At 44.4% G+C, this 19814-nt stretch overlaps 1 protein-coding gene and 1 long non-coding RNA gene across 11 annotated transcripts in view; one reads left to right on the top strand and one right to left on the bottom strand.

Moving 5' to 3' along the window:
• celf6 (CUGBP Elav-like family member 6) overlaps window positions 1-19814 on the top strand; it is an 867956-nt gene that overhangs the window by 374559 nt on the left and 473583 nt on the right. The window lies entirely within an intron of this gene.
• LOC122542477 (uncharacterized) overlaps window positions 1-19814 on the bottom strand; it is a 43179-nt gene that overhangs the window by 22412 nt on the left and 953 nt on the right. The window lies entirely within an intron of this gene.

Below are 19814 nucleotides of genomic sequence, written 5' to 3' on the forward strand. Positions count from 1 at the left end.
ATACTGCCTAAGGATCTTTGGTGAATCTGGACTCAACATTGACATCAACAAGTCCAGACCATGAACTCTATCCCCTTTTCTTTGCTGGATTTATTTTGTTCATTCACATTAGCAGCACATCTGTTCAAGAAAATCTTTTTGTTTCTTGCCCCATCTCCATTCCCTTTAACATTAAAGGACTAATTCTTCTTAAATTCAGTGATTGGGTACGGACATTACTGCCTGGGTCAGCATTTATTGCCGACCCTTAATTGCCCTAGAGAAGGTGGTGGTGAGCTGATTTCTTGTACCACTGGTGTTCCTGTGGTATAGGTAAACCAAACAGTGCTATTGGGGGATTCCAGGATTTTGACCCAGCAGCAGTGAAGGAATGGTGATCTGGTTCAAAGCAGGGATGAGGTGTGTTATTCTATCATTCAGTATCTCCAATCTATCATCCTGTCGCAGATCATCCTTTGTCTTATATGTTTCAGCAGGTGTAAGATCTGATGAATGGGACAAGGAGCTGAAGTGTTCACTTGGTGTCTCTCTCCACATGTACTACCTAAAACTGTTGAGTTCTTTTCAAACATTTTCTGTTTTTATTTTAGATTTCCAGCATTGGCAGTATTTTGATTTTACATAAATAGATTATTTTTATATGCAGTTCTTCTTATGCATCGATATTGTTAAATTGAATTGTGTAATATTTATAGTCTGGAGGCTGGCTATCTGGTTCAAAGGTCCTTTCTCCTATTAATGCTCCATCCAAGTACAGTATGTTCACACCCTACTTTCAGCCAATCATATCCCTCTTTTCCCATGTATATAATCTTTTACCTTTTATAGTGCAGATTGTTATGAGTTCTGAATCCAAGAGACATTTCAATGCAGACCAACGATAGAATATCAAATTTTGAAATTATTATTTGTTATTTCAAAAATATATTTTATTCATAAAAATATTTTGATAGTCTGTACAATTGGTCATGTCATACACACATATACATTCAATTTCTTTACATATAGAGATCGGAATTAATCATTCGTATATACAGGTCTGTACGTTTACCATCCATATATTTAGCTGAGGTGTCAGCGGAGCCACTTACTGAGTGGGCCCCCTGTTCTTTTTAGGCAGGCAGACGTTACACAGTGGTCTTTCCCCACCGCGCCTTGGCGGCAGCTGCCCCAAGCTTCAGCGCGTCCCTCAACACGTAGTCCTGGACCTTGGAATGTGCCAGTCCGCAACACTCAGTCGGGGTCAACTCCTTCAGCTGGAAGATCAACAGGTTTCAGACAGACCAAAGAGCGTCTTTGACCGAGTTGATGATCCTCCACACAGTTGATGTTCGTCTCAGTGTGCGTCCCGGGGAACAGGCCGTAGAGCACTGAGTCCTGCGTCATGGAGCTGCTCGGGACGAACCTCGACAGACAACACTGCATTTCTCTCCAGACTTCTTCTGCATAGGCACATTCCAGAAGGAGGTGTGTGACAGTCTCGTCCCCCCGCAGCCGCTTCAGGGGAAGCGTGGTGATTGGCTCCTCATCTGGCAGAGAGTCCAGACGTGCATAAAGGATCTCACAGGCAGAGCCCTTCTCTCCACCAGCCAAGCCATATCTTGGTACTTGTTGGAAAGTTCTGGCAATGAGGCATTCTACCAAATGACTTTGACAGTCTGCCCAGGGAACTGCTCGACAGGATCCGCCCTCTCCTTTTCCCGAAAGGTCTCAAGGACACTACGTGCTGACCACTTCCTGATGGACTTGTGGTCAAAGGTGTTTTTCTTCATAAATTTCTCCACAAAGGACAGGTGATACGGAACGGTCCAACTACTTGGAGCGTTCCGCGGCAGCGAGACCAGGCCCATTCTTCGCAACACCGTGGACAGGTAGAACCTCAGTACGTAGTGACACTTGGTGTTTGCGTACCGGGGATCCACACATAGCTTGATGCAGCCACACACAAAGGTGGCCATCAGGGTGAGGGTGGCATTGGGTGTGTTTTTTCCCCTGTTGCCCAGATCTTTATACATTGAATCCCTTTGGATCTTGGCCATCTTTGATCTCCATATAAAATGGAAGATGGCCCGGGTGACTATGACGGCACAGGTTTTGGGAATCGGCCAGACCTGTGCCACATATAATAACACTGACAGTGCCTCACACCTGATGATCAGGTTTTTACCCGCAATGGAGAGCGACCGTAGCTCCCATCTGCCCAGTTTCTGCCTCACTTTCTTGATACGCTCCTCCCAAGACTTGGCACACGGCCCAGCCCCCCCCCGAACCAAATACCCAGCACCTTCAGGTGGTCAGTCCTGACGGTGAAGGGGATCGAGTATTGGTCAGCCTAGTTCCCAAAGAGCATGGTCTCCCTCTTGCCTCGGTTGACCTTGGCCCCTGAGGCCCGTTCGAACTGGTGACAGATGCACATGAGTCTGTGCACGGACAGCAATCCGAGCAGAAAATGGCGACATCATCCATGTACAGGGAGGCCTTAACCTGTAGGTCCCCACTGCCAGGAATAGTCACCCCTCTCAGGCTTGCATCCCTCCTGATGGACTTGGCAAATGGCTCTATGCAGCACACAAACAAGGCAGGAGAGAGAGGGCAGCCCTGCCTGACTCCAGATCTGACTGGAAAGCTGTCTGTTTCCCAACCATTGATTGAGAATGTTGGTGTAGAGCAGTCTGATCCAATTGCAGATTCCCTCCCCAAAGCCCATTTTGGAGAGAACATCTCTCATATACGAATGTGATATCCTGTCAAAGGCTTTCTCCTGGTTCAGGCTGATGAGGCAGGTGTCCAACCCCCTGTCCTGCACGTAGGCGATCGTATCCCTGAGGAGTGCGAGACCCTCAGCGATCTTCTTGTCCGGTACAGCACAGGTTTGGTCAGGGTGGATCACCGACCCTAGAGCAGACCTGACCCAGTTGGCGATTACCTTTGACAAGATTTTGTAATCCGCATTCAATAGTGAGATTGGTTTCCAATTTCTGATTTCCTCCCTCTCCCCCTTCTGCTTGTAGGTGAGGGTGATGATGCCTTTCCTCATGGATTCACTCATGGTACCTGCCCGAAGCATACTGACATACACCTCCAGCAGGTCCTGGCCAATCAAGTCCCACAGAGCGGAATAGAGCTCGACCGGTAAGCCGTAGCTTTCAGGAGTTTTATTCTTTTCGAAGGACTCAAGGGCCTTGGTCAGCTCGTCCAGAGATAGCGGCTGGTCCAGCCTCGCTCGTGTTCCATCGTCTAAGACCTCCGTGATAGAGGACAGGAACAATTGGGAGGCCGCGCTGTCGGTTGGCTTCGAGTCATACAGACCGGCATAGAAGGATTTACTGATCCTCATGACGTCAGCCTGAGATGACGTTATCGAGCCATCTTCTTCCTTCAGGCTGCTGAGCACGGAGCTCCCTTTGTGCACCTTCTGGAAGAAGAAACATGAGCACGTCTCGTCCTGCTCCACCGAGCGGACTCTGGACCGGAAGATTATCTTGGAGGCCTCCAAGGCAAAGAGCGAGACTTTCTGGCCCTTCACCTTCTGGAGGTCCTCCATGACATCGACCCCCATCGTCTGCAGCAGGAGCAGGTTCTGCATACTTTCCTGGAGTTGGGAACAGTTTTCCCTGCCTCTCTCTCGCCTCCTGAATACCTTTGAGGATGAAGAATCTCTTGATGTTCCCTTTAACTGTTTCCCACCAGTCCGCTGGAGACTCAAAGAGGGGCTTCACGGTTCTCCAACCTGCGTAATCCTCTTGAGCTCCACAATGTTTTCCGGGGTCAACAGCTTAGTGTTCAGCTTCCACGTTCTCTTACCAACCCGCTGCTCATCCTATTAATTCACAGGATGTTGGTGTCACTCACTCGGCCACCACTTTTGACCATCCATAATTGCCCACAGAGTAGTTAAGTTTCAACCACATTACTGTTGGCGTGGAGTCACGTGTAGACCAGACCAGATAAAGATGGCAGCTTTCTGTCCTGATGAATATTGGTGAACTAGATGCGTTTTATGACAATCAACAATGCATTCCTGGCCCCTACTAGAGTCTTAATTCCACATTTTTATGAGATGCAAATTCTACCATCTGCCACAGTAATATTTGAAGCCAGATCCTCCAAGTATTACCAGGGCCTCTGGACCAATAGTCTAGACCATCACCTCCCTCTAACAATACAGGTCGTTCGGCCCTTCATATTTTGTGCCAGCTCTCTGGATAAGCTTTGTCCTGCTCCACTCGCTTTTCCTGCACATTTTCGCTTTGCTGGCAATGATCCAGATCCTTCTTAAATAACTCAACTGAACCTGCCTCCACCATTCTCCCACTTCCCAGATCCCAACCATTCGCTATGTTCCAAAGTTTCTCAGTGTTGTCTCCATTGCTCATTTAGCCAATCACCCATCGCTGTGACATTTTGTTCTTAATCTTTTCACCTATAGTAATAGTTTATTCCTATCTACTGTGTCCAAATCCTTCATGATTTTGAAAACATCTCCTCCCAACCTCTTCTCCAACTGAAACAGTCCCAGATTTCCAATCTATCAGTTCAACACAAGTTCCTTATCCCTGGAACCATTCTCATGAATCTTTGCTGCAATGTCTCTAATGCCTTCTTTCCTGATGTATTGCACCATCTTAAAATTGAAAGGTGTTGAAATGGATCTAGAGCTGGATTGCCTAGGATGCATACAGGGATGAATATGAGGGTGGGAAGGATTATCAGTTACAACACAGACTGCCTGGTCCACTTTCCATTCAGAGAAACTCAGTAAGAGTCAGCTCACATGAACCATACCCTGGAACCAGCAACATCACTTTGGAAAAGAAAGCAAGGAAGTTCATTCCAATTGTAATCCCTTGACCAACCTCATTAATACAGATGATATAGTCTTGGAACACTGGGTCGTGGGAACAGGAATGGGCCATTTAGCCCTTTGACCCTGCTCTGCCATTCTAGATCATGGTTAATCATCTATCTCAATAGCTCAATGGCCCCGGTGGTGCGGCACGGTGGGGCGGCACGGTGGCTCAGTGGTTAGCACTGCTATCTTACAGTACCAGGGTCCCAGGTTCAATTCCAGCCTCAGGCGAGTGTCTTTGTGGAGTTTGCATATTCTCCCTGTTTCTGTGTGGGTTTCCTCTGGGTACTCCGGTCTCCTCCCACAGTCCAAAGATGTGCGGGCCAGGTGAATTGACCATGCTAAATTGCCCGTAGTGTTAGGTGCATTAGTCAGAGGGAAATGGGTCTGGGTGGGTTACTCTTCAGAGGGTCGGTGTGGACTTGTTGGGCTGAAGGGCCTGTTTCCACACTGTAGGGAAATCTAATCTAATCTAAAATATTATCCCATATCCCTTCATGTCATTAGTATCTGGGAATCTATCAACTTCTGCTTAAAGTCAATGATCAGTCCACAGTCTTCTGGGGTTAAAGAAACAGGCTATCTGTTTTAAAGGTTCTTTCTGATATTAATGCTCTATCCAAGTACATTCACACACTCCTTTCACCTAAACATATCCCTCTTTTCCCATATACCTGTATATATCTAGCTTACCATTTAAAGTGCAGATTGTTATGAGCTTTGAATCCAAGAGACATTTCAATGTCGATCAACAATAGAATCTCAAAATTGTTTTGAAATTGATTCACAGGATGTTGGTATCATTGCCTCAGCCACCATATCTTACCCATCCCTAATTACCCAGAGGGTAGTTAAGTCCACAGTCTTCCTGGGTTAAAGAATTTCAAAGGATCACCACCCTCAGTGAAGAAATTTGACCACTTCTTCATCGTACATTTCCTGCCTCTTCCCCTGACTGTATATCCCTGTGTTCTAAATCATAACCCCTACCCAGAGCATCTTTCCTGAAACAAAGTCAGAAATTGCTGGAAAAGCTGAGCAGTACTGGCATTGGTGAAGAGAAAACAGAGTTAACATTTCAAGTCTGATGAGCCTTTGTCCATAGCATTGTTCCTTCTTCTACTCGATAGAGAATGTTCTCTGTTTCGTTAGATCCCCCCTTCATTCTTGATATTGGTTGGGTGTACAAATTGGATTCCACCTCAGCTACACCCCAGTAAGGGATTGCGCTTTAATTGATCTGAAATGTCCTGAGTATTTGAAATCGCCCTCTCTAATGTTTCTCTCCGTGCCACACACAAATGATGCTTTATGCCTGGCTGGTAAAGCTTTGCAAGAGTGTGTGTATTGTTGAAACTTTATTGCTGGAACAGCACAGCAGGTCAGGCAGCATCCAGGGAACAGGAGATTCGACGTTTCGGGCACAGGCCCTTCTTCAGGAAGGGCCTGTGCCCGAAACGTCGAATCTCCTGTTCCCTGGATGCTGCCTGACCTGCTCTGCTGTTCCAGCAATAAAGTTTCAACTTTGATCTCCAGCATCTGCAGACCTCACTTTCTCCTGTGTGTATTGTTGGGAGCTTTTCTGAAATCTGATGACTCATTAAAAATGGACCTCCATTTCAACGGAAAAGACGACTTTCTGTACAAACAATATTAGACAAAATCCTACCTTGCCTTCAAACGCAGGGTAATCGTGATGTTTGCACTTAGGTTCTAAAGAAACAATTGCAGGTTCTAGGCTCATCATTGACCCTCTAACAAGAGAGATTTTTACATGGTCAAAATGAGTTTTATTAAGTAAAACCATTAAAGATTTTCCACCTGGTGAAATGTTTCTACTTTGGTATGAATGTAAAAGTACATCCAGGATTGTAACTTCAATCCCAGTTAGAAACTACAATTGGTAACAAATGCAAAAGTGCTTCATTCAAATTATCCAATAATTTCAATGACTTTGTGCACCATTTTCCCAACGTTAAAAGAAAAATAAGTAGAGGTGTTTTATTTATAAAAGATTTGTCGCACCTTTAGGAAACCCCAAAGGGTTTTCTGGACAATGTAGTCATTATTGTATTGAGGGAAATTCAATGCTTGATTTAAGGGCAGCACGGTGGCTCAGTGGTTAGCACTGCTGCCTCACAACACCAGGGTCCTGGCTTCAATTCCAGCCTCAGGCGACTGTCTGTGTGGAGTTTGCATGTTCTCCCCGTGTCTGCGTGGGTTTCCTTTGGTTCTCTGGTTTCCTCCCACAGTCCAAAGATGTGCAGGTCAGGTGAATTGGCCATGCTAAATTGCCCATAGTGTAAGGTACATTAGTCAGAGGGAAATGGGTCTGGTTGGGATATTCTTCGGAGGGTCGATGTGGACTTGTTGGGCCAAAGGCCTGTTTCCACACTGTAGGGAATCTAATCTAATCAATTTACATACAACAAGCTCTGATATAAGAAATAGGAGCTGGAATAGACCATCTGGCCCTTTGAACATGCTCCACCCATTTAATATGTTCATGGCTGATCTTTTTGTGAACTCAGCTGCATTTACCCACCAGTTCACCATAACTCTTACTTCCTTTACTTTTCAAAATTCTATCTATCTTTGCCTTAAAAACATTCAACAATGTAGCCTCAACTGCTTCATTGGCAGTGAATTCCACAGATTCACAACTCTTTGGGTGAAGACGTTCCTCCTCAACTCAGTCCTAAATCTGCTCCCCCTTAGTTTGAGACAAAAAGAAAACTGCAGATGCCGGAATCCAAGGTAGATTCTCCAAGTCCTGAAGAAGGGTTACACCCAAAATGTTGACTTCCCCACCACCTGATGCTGCCTGGCTTGCTGTGTTCTTCCAGTCTCCTGCTTATTTTGAGGCTATGCCCCCTAGTTTTAGTGAAATAACAAGATCTGTTTTAGTGGTGTTGGTTGAGGGGGTACATATTGACCAAGAAACAAAGCAGAACTCCCTTAAACTTTTTCGACGTAGTGCCATCAGGTCTTTTCCATCCACCTGACAGGGCTAGGGCAATGACTGCATGCAAGGGGTTTGTTACTTGCATGTCTTATGTTGTTGTCGGCATTACTGAATTTCCCAGTTTTTAATAATTCAGTTCTTTATGAGACATCCAAAGGCAGCTTTGATTTATTCTAAACTGACTGTATTCGCTGGTGATAATAATTTCAGAAATTAATAAATGAACCTTATTTTATTTCTCTTTGGGATATAGCTAGGCCAGCATGTACTACCCTTTCTAAATTGCCCAGAGAGCAGTTATAGGTCAGCCAGTGGATCTGAAGTCACATGTAGTCCAAACCAGGTAAGGTCAGCAAATTTCCTTCCTCCGAGAGAAGTAAACCAGATAAATTGTTTCAACAGTCGTCACTGGGTATGTGGTCATTTTTATTCCAGATTCTTATTGAATGCAAATTTCAACATTTGACATGATAGGGTTTGAACCCGTGTCTGTAGAATGTTAGCCTGGGGTTCTGCATTACTGGTTTAGTGATACGACCAATTCAGTACTGTGTACAATTAGGCGAAAATGAGTACTGCAGATGCTGGGGATCAGAGTCATTGATGAAAGTGGTGCTAGAAAAACACAGCAGGTCTGGCAGCATCCGAGGAGTAGGAAAATCGCGTTTCGGCAAAAGCCCTTCATCAGGATTGGAGCATAAGGATGTAGAAGGTGTGTTGATTTATACTAAACGCTGGTTAGACCCCACTTGGAGTACTGTGAGCAGATCTGGGCCACACCTAAGGTTGGCCTTGGCAGAGGTACAATGTATGTTTACAAGAATGACAGTTGGACTTCAAGGATTTAGTTATGAGGAGGGATTGTAGAAATTAGGCCTGTTTTTGTTTGAATTTAGAAGGTCATGGGGTGAATTTTTAAAACTTCATTCATGAGATGAGGCCATCGCTGACCAAGCCAGCATTTATTGGCTATCTCTAATTGCCCAGAGGGCAGTTCAAAGTCAACCAATGGTGAAGATCTGATGAAGGTGTTCAAGATATTAACATGAAAAGATGGTAGACAAAAATCAACTATGTCCACTGGTTGGTGATTCTAGAATGAGGGCACATGGTCTGAGAATTAGGGCCAGACTGTTCAGGAGAGATGTTAGGAATGACTTCAACGCACAAAAGGTGGTAGATGTTTTGGAATACTCTTGCAAAAATGGCAGTGGATGCAGGATCAGTTGTTCAATTTAAATCTGTGATAGGTAATTTTTTGGTTAACCAGAGATATTAAGGGATATGGGCCAAAGGCAATTAGGCTACAGGTCAGCCATGATCTTATTGAATCTGGAAACAGGCTCAAAGGGCTGAATGGCCTATTCCTGTTCCTGTACACCTACACCGACAATGCACAGCGAAATAAAATGAGAACAGTTTCAAATCCATGACTTAGGTGGGATATGATTATCCTTTACATTCCAACATATCCAGCATCTCTGCAAACCTCATTGGGTCTCCATACAGTTACTTCAAAGCTTTTTGAGACATTTACTCATGGAAATATTTACTACAAATAAATGTGTTATTGTTGACATTGCACTTCAATCTGTGAATATTGCTGTTTGCAAATATTATAACCCCTTGGAGTGGCAAGAGAATCCTATATGTCCCTGAAACTCCTGTGGTTTAAGATGCCAGCAATTGTATTTCGATGAGATTAACTTCCAGCCAATTCCAATTCTTGTTTTTGTCTTGTGAATATGAGTTACAGGCAGTAAGATGATTGGCAGTTTGGTAACCATTGTCTAACAACAACTTTGTATATTCGTCAGGCATCTTACATTGGAGAGAGCTAATGTACTGACCTACAAGTATACCTGTAGAATAGAGATGTAGCTCACTCCGAAACACTCCACCCAGCGCAACCAAATACAAAAATTATATGATGTCCTTTGAGGTCAAGTGTGTATCAGAATCAGAGCAAAAATGCAAGGAGAATAAATCCCGAACTATCAATTCGTCCAATGCTCAATAGCCTGGAACCCCACTTGCCTTCATTTCAAAAGGAAGCGATTAGAAACAAAAGAGAGATTCTGCTCAAACTATACAAGGCAATGGTCAAACCAGACGTAGAATACTGTGAGCAGGTTTCCTCCCTTTCTCTGAGGAAAGATATCCTGCCATGGAGACAGTCCAAAGAAGGTTTGCTCAGCTGATCCAGATATGGATGGACTGTCTTATGAGGAGAGTTTGAGTAGCTTGTGCCTGTACTCATTGGAGTTTAGAAGATGGAGAGGTGACCAAAACCCCTCCCTACCCAAGATTCCATGCAAACTGCCATGCTCAGAAGTCCATGTGGTCACAAAGAAAATTAAAGGAAACGCTGGACATGACTTTATTGAAACATCCAACATTCTTTGGGGAGTTGACAGGATAGATGTGGAAAGTTGTTTCTCCTTGGCATAAAGGGCCACCTCTTTAAGAAAAAAAAAATTTTCTCAGGGGCAACTGAATCTATGGAATTATTTACTGCAGAGTCACGAAGTGTATTCAAAGCTGAGAAAGAGAGTTTTTTTTAATCAGGAAGGGAACCAAGGCGTATGGTGTATAGGCATGAAAGTGGATTTGAGGGTGGCAGATCAGTCATGATCTCATCGAATGGATGGAGCAGAGTCGATGGGCTGAATGGCTTGACTCAACTCCTGAGCCTTATGGACTTTAGCTACATTCCTTGTAATTCCTGCAGCCGCTGCATGGATGTGCACGGTCTGTGCACAGCAGCAGCCAAGAATCCAGATGTCTATACTTCGGCACGGTGTTAATACACCAATTGTCAAAGGTGGACCCATGGAGAACTGGAGAGTCAGGCAGCTTCAAGGGAATACTGCTTTCAATCCAAATGATGGGCAAGGTTGACTGATGAACATCCGAGCCCTTTCAATGGAGCAGAAGACCCTCCTGGAAATGGGAGAAGCCACTTTGAGAAGAAGCAGAACAGTCATTAGCCTGCCCCTTGGAAAGCCAGTGAACCATCTCACAATGCCACAGCCTTTCAATCAGTCACACTTTGGAGAACATTTGCTCCTTTGGGATAGGGAGCTGGTTTGAGTAAAGCCACCCATAAGTGGAGCAGGGCTGTGTCTCTGGCTTGGTCACCTGTCTCAATTCCTCTAGGATTCCTTCAGCCATCCCAGACAGAATATACTTGTCAATCACTCTCTCATCTAGAGGGTAATGGGTTACACAGTCTGTGGCCGAATCCACCCTTGCAATGTCCCCATGATACCTCCTTTCTGACAAAACAGCATCATATAAATAACACTGTAAAGTGGGGTTCTAATGTTCAAAAGAAATTGGAACATATCAGATAATTTGAATGAAGGGGAGAAGGGATAACAGAATCTTCACAGAACAAATTCTATTATAGACTCCATAGATTAAACATTAGTGTGAGTGATATTCGTGAACAAATGCTTAATGTGTTTGTCTGACCTTTTTCTCTATTTGACGAGTGCTAGCCTATTTTAAATAAATGGGTCAACATCTGTGTTAAAATTACAGACTTCGGAATATCACACAAACGTGTTAAGCCTTTTTCTACTGGCAACTGTAAGTTCCAGCCTCATTATTACAAATCATTTTTGTGACTGCATTGCAAACCCAGCCTGTTATTAAAAAATTACCATTCTACCAAAATCTATTACCAACGTCTCATTAGTACAACTTATTGTTATAAACTGCTAATAAACGCCATGCCGACAACTTCTCTTTATTGTTAACCTTCTATTGTGATAAATTGTTATTATGAACCTCTCATTATAACAAAACTCTTTGATTCCACCTCTCATCAGCATTGAACTTTTGGCAATATTAGTAATGAATGTGATAATTTGATCGTAAATTAATTTTTCTTTAAAGTTTATAATGCAGCTTATCACATCTCAAAACTGCGATTTAAATAAAACCTCTAAAGTATCATGGCTGTTGTTTTGGGAGTCATTTTACATGCAGCAAGGCAACAGTAACAGTCATTAAGATAAACACTGAGATGAAGCTATTTTGAGCAGTGTTGGTGAAGTAAGTCCGGGATACAAGATCATTGTTTTCTTCACATGAGCCTGAAACCTTTAATATCTACCTTGCCTTTTTAAAGAAGGACAGCGTCTCTAACAATGCAGCACCTTCGTTCGTATGTTAACTTAGGTTGGCTCCAACTCCAAGATGATATGACCAACTAAACACTTTGATGTTAGTTTTTTAAAATGTGATTAACATAAAGCACAGGGTCAGTTACAAGCAAGCAAAGTAACATAACTATTACCAGTGATATAGGGTACGACTTCAACTCGACTGTGCAAACTCATTACCTTCCCTACAGCAGCCATCCTGCCTGATTCTGAACAAGAAGAATGTTAAAGTGAGAGGGGCAAGATTTACAAGGGATCTAAGCAACTTTCTCATTCAGAGAGTGGTGCATGCATGGAATGAGCTGCTGGAGGAAGTGGTGGAGGCTGGTACAATTGCAACAATTAATAGGTATCTGGATGGGTACATGAATAGGAAGGATTGAGAGGGATATGTGCCAACTGCTGGCAAATGGGACTCGATTAATTTAAGATATCTGGTCAGCATGGCTGAGTTGGATTGAAGGGTCTATTTCCATGCTGTATGTCTCTCTGACTCTAATACATGGCAAAGCTCAGAGAGGGATGCTGCCTTTCTCATTTACCCCCTCTGAGGACCTTATAGCTCTGAGCGATAAACTGGAAAGGTGAAATGCTTCATTTGTCATGAGTATTGCATAGTCAGGAACGGGGAACAGCCCATGACGTTCACCCACAATCTGCTTTGCTCCAGACAGCTCTGAGCAAGACCAAATTCCTATTACCTGCCTCCCATTAACCAAGGGGTCAGGGACTGATGGAAAGTTATAGGCAGTGTTCAAGCTGTGAATTGAACTCAGAATAGTACCAGGCCGCTTCCTTGGGTTGATGGCCCTTGTTGGTGTTTATGACATTGCCAACCCTCTCTATCTCCCACTGCTTCACTCCCTAATTTGATTGTCCAATATCTCCACCTTTACAGCTGGGAACTGGATGGAGATGTTCCACAAAGCAGACCACATCTGTGTGTTTGGTCTACCCATCTCCAGTTGTGAGGTAATAAACAGAAGGGTTCAAATGACATGTTTTACAAAGCGCCCAGAAATTCTAATCAACTTTTCCCTCCCGTAAGCACTGCACTGGAGATCAGGCTGCAATATCTGGAGGATCTAAGACAGTCTTGGCAACTAATATAGCTACACAAAGTCTGGTAACCTGTCACCAAGTCATCCTTTATTTACATGTGCACTGCACATGGGCTGTAACCACGCAGCACAAAGCCCGTCCCTCGATGGAGGAGATCTTTCGAATCTCCTGTTTACATATTTTTTAAATGATTTGTGGGATGTGGGATCCGGGTGTCACTGGCTGGGTTCGCATTTATTGCCCATCCCTGGTTGCCCTTGAGAAGGTGGTGGTGAGCTGCCTTCTTGAACTGCTGCAGTCCACCTGCTGTGGGTTGACCCACAATGCCCTTAGAGAGGGAATTCCAGGATTGTGACTCAGTGACAATGAAGGAACAGCGATATATTTCCAAGTCAGGACGGTGAGTGGTTTGGAGAGGAGCTTGCAGATAGTGGTGTTCCCAGGTATCCCCCTGCCCTTGTCCTTCTCAATGGAAGTGGTCGTGGGTTTGGAAGCTGCTGTCTGAGGAGGTTTGGTGTATTTCTGCAGTGCATCTCAGAGATGGTACACATTGCTGCTACTGAGGGTCAGTGTGGAGTGCTGTGTCTGTCACTCAGGGCTACCCAATTGGCCCAGGTTAACAGCCCTAATCAGGGATTTCATAGTCAATGAAATCCACCCAGCCCTCGTTCCAATCATGACAACAGCCCTCCTATTCACAGACAGAATTGAAGCAGCTCTTAAAAGAGCACAGTTGGGGCAATCAGTTCTTTGGATCTACTTTCACCTCCATCTCACCTATATTGAATTGGACAACCTCAGATCTCATACCAAGCCAATATCTGCAATCTGCCCCAGAGACAAACAAGCTCAAGCACCCGAACGCATACCCAAACCCCAACATATATTTTTACCACTGGCTCCAAGACTGTGTGCATTTTCCTTTCTCATCACTGAACCTCAAAGCCAGGAGAGGCCATCAAGTTAACAAGAAGAGGGAGATAGGAGAAAGCAGCCAAACATTTCACTTGGTGATGGAGTTGACTGCAACCATACAAACCTTAGATTTTTTTTTTAAAGATGTGGCATTTTCTGTTGTCAACAGTGTAGGGTTGCGTCTGTAGCGATATTAGCCCTTCGAGATCCCTGGGAAGTTTTACAGTATTGTAAAGTGGATCTGATTTTGATTTATGTTCAGGTGAAAATTGAAATTTTTATTACATTAACTGATCATGTAAACTAATGCTTGGTGAGGCACGGGCTAATATGGCTTTGTCAGAGGCACATTCAGTGTACATTCATGGCAGACGTGAGCTGGTAATACACAGCACTGATGCAAACAGGCAAAAATAAATGATGATTAATGAAAGACATTAAATTATTATAAATTGTTGGGCACCAGCAGAAGAGCAGGCCTCAACTGTGGGCCTGACAAGTCTTGGATCACCAATGCAGGTAGTGCTTCGTGCCTCCAATGATATTCTAATTTATATGCAAATGAACCTTGCATAATGAGCCCAAGGTTACATTTCTGACTTGCTTTACTTTTAACCACCCATTGAACAAGCTGTTTTTTTGCAACTGTTTGCAACCTCGGCCCTTTAACTGAAGGTCACCCAGAAGATTTTTGCTTTTTCACCCAGATCAGACGGGCAGCAGATGATTTATGGAAAGTAATTTGGCAAGGTGACAGATTTTAATAGTGTATTTTGAATGCTCATGGACGGAAAATAAATGCGCTGGAACTGGGAAATAATGGGCACCCCGCAAATTAAACATGACATGTGCCACCCCGTGAAACAATTAGGCACACCAGCCTCCAACCCCCCCTCCCCCACCACCAGTGACCTGCACCCCCCCCGGCTTCCCAACCCAACTCCACACTTAAAAAGTGCATTATGCAACCTATTTGTTAGCTGTTTATTAATGCACTGAATCACAGCTGTCTTACTGGCATGATTGCAATGCAGAGATGGCAAGGCAGCATTCCCTCAGAAGACAGAGACCAGACGTGAAGAAGTACCTGACGCCAAGGCTTTAGTTTGTTATTCAGCACAGATCACACTTCTCCCTTCTCAGAGGTCTTTCGAAATTCCTTGCACTGGAGTGCGTAACCTCTCTCTCTATCTCGCTCTCTCTCTCGCTCTCTCTCTCTCGCTCTCAACTGGCAATAGAAGCTGGGTTTTTGAGGGACTTGTGATGGTTACTTCCCTCTGTCATTTCAAAGAAAGTTTTGTTCTTCTTTGTCTGCAGAAACCCAGAGACAACCGAGTTGCTTTAGATATCATGGGCACGGAGAGGGGAGGAAGCCATCCAGCCCATCGATTCTGCTCCATGATCACGACTGATTGAACACTTCAATGCCTTTTACCCATCCAATCCCCATAACCCTGTACCCTACTACTAATCAGAAATCTATCGCTCTCAACTTAAAATATAATGAAAGACTACGCCTCCATTACCCACTGTAATAGAAAAATTCAAAAGTTCAAACTGCTACAGGAAGGATATTATTAAACTAGAGAGGGTTCAGAACTGAGTTACCGTGGTGATGCCAGGAATGGAGGATTTGAGGTATAGGGAGAGGCTGGATAGGCCGAGAAGTTTTTCACTGGAGCATAGGAAGTTGAAAGGTGACCTTATAAAGGTTTATGAAATCACAAGGGACATAGGGAAGATGAATAGCAGGTGTCTTTTCCCACGGTTGGGACTATAGGGCATATTTTTAAGGTGAGAGGAGAAAAATTTTAAAAAGACGAGGGGCAAATTTTTTTTTACTCAGGGTGTATTGTGTATGGAATGAACTGTCAGAGGAAGTGGTGGATGTAAGTATGGTTGCAACATTTAAAAGACGTTTGGATAAGTACATGAAAAAGAAAGGTTTGGAGGGATATGGGCCAAGCGCTGGCAGGTGGGATTAGTTTATTTTGGGATTATGGTCAGCATGGACTGGTTGGACTGAAGGGTCTGTCTCCAAGCTGTATGGCTCTATCACTCTGAGTAAAATAATTTCTCTTCATGCTGGACAAAAGGGGCATCCCACTTATTTTTACATTGTGCCCCCTGTGCTGAGACTCCGCAACCAGGGGAAACATCTTGACCCTATCATTCCCTTTAAATGTTTTGCAAGATAAGTTGGTGTTGGTATAGGACCTTAGCAAAGTACTTTACACTGTAATCACTTTGGTGCAAAAGCAAGCTGCTTTGTACACAAGAAACTCCCAAACAAGGTGGAATGATTTGATTGAGGGATGTTTTTGCAACTGCCATCTTCTCCCACACCCCAACTCCTACCCCAAACACTTGACAACCCCCATATCCTTTTCCCTGTCCCTGTAAGCTCCACTAGTCCTAAAATTCTCTTAAGTCCCCGCCTCCCCATCCAGCTTCAATCTCTTGAATATCCCTGGTTTCCCTCTGCCTAATATTGACAGCCACCACCCACAGCTATCCATGCTCTAAGCTTCGCAGTTGCCTTTCTAAACCTCAAGCTCTCCCTGTCCTTCCTGCTCCCTAAAGGTCATGTCTTTGTGCAATCCTTTAGTCCCCTTTTGTAGTATCTCTTGTAGCAGGATGTGAAGGCTTCCATAGGGACAATGAAGAACCCTCTCCAATCTCTTGTAGATAATGACTAACCCTCAAGATGGCTTGAGCTTCAAGCCTTTAGCCACATATGTATTTCTGCTCCAAATGCTCATCCCACGTTACCAGTGGTCAAACACTGAGCCCAAAATTTATACTTGACTTCTCTCAGGACAGTTATGTTTGTTAAACAGTCAATCTGGTCAGGTTGAGAGGTACAACATGATCTGTTTTCTCTTGATTAATCGCAATGCAGTTGCCTTGTGTGAAGCTTCAACCGTGGTCTATGTGTTTAGTTTGCAGTTTAACCCAACAGCAGAGGTCATTCACTTTTACAGTTAAAGGGGTCATAGAGTCATAGAGATATACAGTACGGAAACGGACCCTTTGGTCCAACCCGTCCATGCTGACCAGATATCCCAACCCAATCTAGTCCCACCTGCCAGCACCTGGCCCATATCCCTCCAAAGCCTTCCTATTCATTTACCAATCCAGATGCTTTTTAAATGTTCCAATTGTACTAGCCTCTACCACTTTCTCTGGCAGCTCATTCCATACACGTACCACCCTCTATGTGGAAAAAAGTTGCCCCTTAAGTCTCTCTTATATCTTACCCTCTCACCCTAAACCTATACCCTCTAGTTCTGGAGTCCCCCACCGCAGGGAAAAGACTTTGTCTCTTTACCCTACCCATGCCCCTCATGATTTTATAAACCTCTATAAGGTCACCCCTCAGTCTCCGACGCTCCAGGGAAAACACCCCCAGCCTGTTCAACCTCTCCCTATAGCTCAAATCCTCCAACCCTGTCAGACAACTGGACTTTGAGGCTTGGACATTTGCTGGCTTGCTCAGAAGTAGACTACTTTGCTTGTCAAGGGTATCATATAATCTAGATATATGGTGACCCTCCACACTTGGTTCTGGCTCTGTCTTATGTTCTGACTGTTCAAAATGGTGATTTTTTTTTGCTTGGGGAAGAGATCAAATCATAAATATAGTGGCTACAAGAGCAGGTCAGAGGCTAGGAGTACTGCAGCAAATAGCTCATCTCCTGCCTCCCCAAATTCTGCCCACCATCTACAAGCCACAAAGTCAGGGGTGTGATGGAATGCTCCCCACTTGTCTGAATGGGGGCAGCTCCAACAACACTCAACAAGCATGACACTATCCAGCATCAGTTCGATTTGCACCACATCCTCAAACTTCCTTTACCACTGGCACTGAGTAGCAGCAGCATGTACCATCTACATGATGTACTACAGAAATTCACCAGTTTCCTTAGCACCTCCCAAGCCAACCAACCACTTCCCTCTGGAAGGACAAGGGCAGCTGCTACATTGGAACACTACCACCGACAAGTTCCACTCCAAGCCATTCACTATCCTGACTTGGAAATACGGTGGCACAGTGGTTAGCACTGCTGCCTCACAGCGCCACAGACCCGGGTTCAATTCCCGCCTCAGGCGACTCCAACTGTGTGGAGTTTGCACATTCTCCCCGTGTCTGCGTGGGTTTCCTCCGGGTGCTCCGGTTTCCTCCCACAATCCAAAAATGTGCAGGTTAGGTGAATTGGCCGTGCTAAATTCCCCGTAGTGTCAGGTGTAGGGGAATGGGTCTCGGTGGGTTGCGCTTCAGCGGGTCGGTGTGGACTTGTTGGGCCGAAGGGCCCGTTTCCACACTGTAAGTAATCTAAATCTAATATCACCATTCTTTCACTGTCACTGGGTCAAATTCATGGAATTCCCTCCATAATGGCATTGTGGATCACAGTTTCTTTTTAATTCGCTCACAGGATGTGGGCAATGCTGGCTAGGCCAGCATTCATTGCCAGAGGACAGCTGAGAGTCACACACATTCCTGCCTGACTGGAGTCACATGTCGGGCAGACAAGGTGAGGATGGCCGGTTTCCTTCCCTGAAGGACATTAGTGAGCCAGGTGGATTTTTATGACAATCAACAATGATTTCATGGTCGTCAGTAGGTTCTTAATTTCAGATTTTTAAAAATTGAATTCAAATTCCATCATCTGCCATGAAGGTTGTCCACCACCTTCTCAAGGGCAACTAGGGATGGGCAGTAAATGCTAGGCCAATTGGCAATACCCACGTCCCATGAAAGGAAATAAGAAACACTCAGGAACAGGTGAAGCTTGAACTCACAGGTGAGGGCACCACCATTGTGCCATACGAGCCCCTTTAGACAACTTTCTGGATTTGATTTCCACCAGTTGCCAATTGGAACCTCAGAAGACAGCACGGTGGCTCAGTGGTTAGCACTGCTGCCTCACAGCGCCAGGGACCCAGGTTCGATTCCAGCCTCAGTCTGTGTGGAGTTTGCACTTTCTCCCTGTGTCTGCGTGGGTTTCCTCCGGGTGCTCCGGTTTCCTCCCACAATCCAAAAGATGTGCAGGTCGGGTGAATTGGCCATGCTAAATTGCCCATAATGTTAGGTGCATTTGTCAGAGGGAAATGGGTCTGGTTGGGTTGCTCTTTGGAGGGTCGGTGTGGACTGGTTGGGCCGAAGGGCCTGTTTCCACACTGTAGGGAATCTAATCAAAACATGGGTCTGGGATTCTGGATTATTAGATTTAGATTTTAGATTTGATTGTCATGTGTATTCAAGTATAGGACGACAGTGAAAAGTGTAGGATGTCACCACACGAGGTGCCATCTTAGGTACCTCGGTACAGATAACTTAGATACAAAGTTGTAAGAGAAACAGAGTTAAAACGTTAAGCATTACTTTATAGATTAAGTAGAAAAATAAAGTAATAAGATAATAGTCAACATTAGAGTCCAATAGTTAACATTAAAGACCATACCACTATCCCATCATCTCCTCTATTCATGTGTTTTCAGCATCCTCAGAAAGGCCAGCAATAATTGGCCATTCTGAAATCACCTTCTTGAACCACTGCCATGAAGCTCCCTGCACATTGCTGTAGGGGGTAGGGTCAGAGGATCCTGGCATAGTGACAGTGAAGAAATGGAAATATATTTCCAAGTTTAGAATGATGACGGTGCAATGGTAAGTGCTTTTTAAATACTGCCTTAGTTATGTTATGACAGGCAATGGCACAATGGTAATTTCAACAATTAATACTTCAGGGGATAAGGGTTCAGTTCCCACCACAGCTACTGGTGGAATTTAAATTCAATTAATATACAACTGAAGCTATTTATATATAAAGAGAAGGAGGCCACT

The sequence above is a fragment of the Chiloscyllium plagiosum genome, unplaced genomic scaffold (assembly GCF_037043375.1).
Source record: "Chiloscyllium plagiosum isolate Xiang-an unplaced genomic scaffold, Cpla_swu_hap1 HiC_scaffold_42, whole genome shotgun sequence".
In the NCBI taxonomy this organism is placed as follows: domain Eukaryota; kingdom Metazoa; phylum Chordata; class Chondrichthyes; order Orectolobiformes; family Hemiscylliidae; genus Chiloscyllium; species Chiloscyllium plagiosum.